Source organism: Montipora capricornis, chromosome 6 (assembly GCF_036669925.1).
Source record: "Montipora capricornis isolate CH-2021 chromosome 6, ASM3666992v2, whole genome shotgun sequence".
NCBI lineage: Eukaryota > Metazoa > Cnidaria > Anthozoa > Scleractinia > Acroporidae > Montipora > Montipora capricornis.
The window spans coordinates 40,889,793-40,893,532 of NC_090888.1; positions in this window are offsets into that span (position 1 = coordinate 40,889,793).

The following is a 3,740-nucleotide window of genomic DNA, read 5'->3' on the forward strand; positions in this document are numbered from 1 at the left end:
ACTTTTAATGTCATTTTTGGTGGCAAACAATTGCAAATCACCCCCACCAGTGGAGTGCAGGTTCCAGTCATCCTCGAAGTCATCATATCCTCCACTTTGTAGTGCGTGCGGCTCAATTTGTTCCAAGGTCTGATCACACTGTTCCTCGGTTTGGATTATGACTTCGGGTGGCTTGCTGACAACAACCTTTGAAAACAACGATGACACAATAGCAGGGTTTTAAAAAAAAGTTTCCGCAGTCCATTTTCGCCAAGAGGTTAAAAATAGAGTCATTATGCATGTCCAATGTCAACAGATTTAATTGCCCACTCCCAAGTAAATTTGTTTGTGCGGATCCCGTTTATCTGCATTGATCATGACACACTGGGCAATTTTATATGCACCACAAATTTCCAAACTGTGCTAAATTGTTATGCATGATTTGTCACCTAAGATCAGAACAATCGTCTTTTGAACTAGTCAGTCAAACGGCTGACAATCCTTATCACCCTATTTCAGACCAAGAGGGCAATATTCGAATCCAATTTTGGAGCAAAACGGCGTAAAAGCCATACTATTGGGACAACAGATAGTTACTTACATGCTAAATGTATAATGATAAAATGAGGAGTATTAAACATTTCATACTGAAGTGTTGATTTAGTTTAAAAAGGTGGTTTCTCTCTGGGATTCTCTTAATTATTCCTTAGGAGTTAATGGCAACAAATTATATATAAATTGAATATAAAAAAAAGTAAAGAAGTGTAAGAAGTCATTGGGATAACCTTTAAAAGAGTAATCTAACTCTCCATACTAGACAGATCAAGCTAAACTAATAAATATGATAAGACTGATAAGGTATACAACATAAAAATAATGTTCTAAACTAATTGTAAAAATATAGTGAGAGCACATATCAAAATTCCCTCCCCACTTATGACAGCAAAATTGTTAGCACCAAGTTTAAAAGCTGCAAGACTGGGGCCAGTTGCTGAAGCCTGGAGATTCAGAGGTGTCAGTTGCACGTCACGCAAGTAAAAATAAAATTGCTTTGATATGTTTCAAGATATAAATCCAAGAAATGGAGATATATTTTGTAGGGAGGTAATGAGAAATCAACCTGTCTACATTTAGGGCTATGCGGCAAAATATGCCACTCGAAATTACAGAGTTAACTTTGGAGAGGAAATGTCGGTGTCCTTCTGTGGGTGGCAAACATGCCGGTCAGAAAATCTGGAACATCTGGAAAATCAGGAAATAATTTCTTTTCTCTCCTGTACTAACAAACATTCGCATAGACAACTCTTGTAACAGTTGGTTGTTCAGACCTTAAATATATATATGCAATGTGAATCAATGTTTTCATGTGCCTGACAACGTTATGAGCGGCCATGTTTATGCCACCTACTGAAACTCTGAAATTCAAACTGTTCTATTTTTTGTTACCGAGCTAAAACATGGAAACACATATATTTTAAGCTGTCTTTTAACTCATGAGGATACAATCCAAAAGACCTTTTGATTTCGTATTTTAGTTTTTTATGATGTCACATGCAAACCAAGAATTCTTGGGTTGCACGTCATGCAAGTGAAAACATAACTCGCTAACCATTCCAGAAATTGAGTCAAGAAATGAAAATGTTATAGAAGAGGAATAAATAAACAATGGGTCCAGGTCTCAGGGCTGTGTGATATTCCTTACTTGAGTTATTCAGCAAAATATATTACTCAAATTTGTAGAGTCTAGTATGGAGGCGCCATGTTGGTGTACTGCTGAAGTACACCAACATGGTGGCGGGAAACATGAAGAAACATCTGGAATTTAGTTTGGCTGTCTTGAACACTTTCTGCTGTATAATGAGCTAACAAACATTTGTATAGACACGTCTCCAAGTATATTGGCTGTTTAGGCCACAAGAACTCGAGGGCAATTGATGTTTTTATGCAACTGGCATGTTTTTTGAAAACCGTGAACATGTCGCAGATCGAGACAAAAACTCAAAAGGCTCTTTAGTTTTGTATTTTATCTTTTTGTGACGTCATGTGCAAACCAAGAATAGGTGTGCATGGTATTTAACGTTGGTCAGCGCTAACCATGCTTCGAGGAACCTGGGCCTGGGCACGAACCTAACCTAACCTACAAGAATCCATATTCCAACAATTTAATTTCATTTGATAGGGGCTACGTTAAAAGAAGAAATGGGCACAAGGCTTACTGACTTCTCTTTGTCTCCGTTTCTGAGAACCTTTTGGATCTCGAGTTCTTCCTCTGATTTCTCGTTGTCTGATGCGGGAAAGCATTTCTTGTTCTTCGGGTCTTGCAGGAATTCGAGCAACAAGCAGTTTAGCTTGCCCTTGTCATCTGTAATGGAACATTTAGTTCAGAGTATGATCAAGTTTAGGCTAAAAGCAGGCTGCTATTATTTGTTTATACAATTACTTGAGAAATTTGAAATACCTACATGTAGGTATTTCAAAATAAGTTGAACTACCACTGCTCTCAGCAAATCGGATTGTAGAAATTCTTTCTTAGTGTTATAAAAACATAAAGAAGATGAGAGCGAAACGATTTTAGAATGGACGGTTACTGTCTCAAGTGCACTTAGGTAACTCTTTAGAAACCGGATAACGTAGGAAACAGAATTCAATGGGAGTAAAAAAGACTAAAGCAATCCATTGAAAGATAGGACCTACCATTGACAGCGATGATCTCTGCTGTTAAGTGGCAGTCTCTCTAAAAGCGGTCCACTTGACTTCGGCACCAAAAATGATTTTCCCTCATTTTTTGTCAGCGAAAAGGATTTGGCACATATATATAAAAAAGCAATTTATTATTTTCCAGTTTCTTAGTTTTGCTTTGCTACAAGCCAAAATTGAATTTTGGTGGAACTGAGGTTGCCGACTGTGATCAGAAAGGTAAAATTCACCGATTTTGTGAAGCGTGCTACGTCCCCTAAAATGCAGCTCACAGAATTTCGTTTTCATACAAATTCTAAGGTACATTCATTACTTAGACTGACGAAATATGGAAACTTTTCGGAAAATTCTAAGCTTACCAGAGAGGCTGGAAGACACCCTACTTTGAGGCCTTTGTTCACCTACTAAAATTTAGCCAAGTTTGAGGAAGAAAATCTCAAAAGTTGGGTCTAAATGAAGGCTAAAAAGCAGATCACAGTAAATTTCTTACCTTAATAAACCGTTCCATAAGTTAAAACCACTGGGTATCTCCTTGGATTGCACGCGACAACAGATTAAAATCTGCCACAATCAGTGTATTTACACAACTATCGCTCGTGTCAAAGTTCATTTGCATAACCCTTGCACTTGATGAAAATATGTCTTCTGTCATTCAGGTTCGTTTATTGACCTTCTAAGTAGTGACAAAAGGCTTCCATTAGTAAATGGATAAGCTAGAGATCCAGTTTTGAGGTGCAGGTTGCGTTAAAGTTGATCAATTCTCAAGACTTGCGAGATACTCCAAAAGTAAATAATTAACCGTTCCCGTCGTCCTGACAAGCTCCTTTGGCACATTCTCCCACTGATCGACGGAACGCTAGGAGAAGATGAAAGTAGTAAGTTTTCATTTACCGTTTTTATGACAACTGAATCCTGTATTACTACTAGCCTAATGACTACTAGGAACTTGAGCGCAAGGACAACAACAACGAACACTTGCCGGTTATCTCTGAGAGGTGAGTTCGTCAAGTGCACCTGAGAACACGACAGGCTTGAATGGAACCATGTTTTGCCATGGTCTGTGC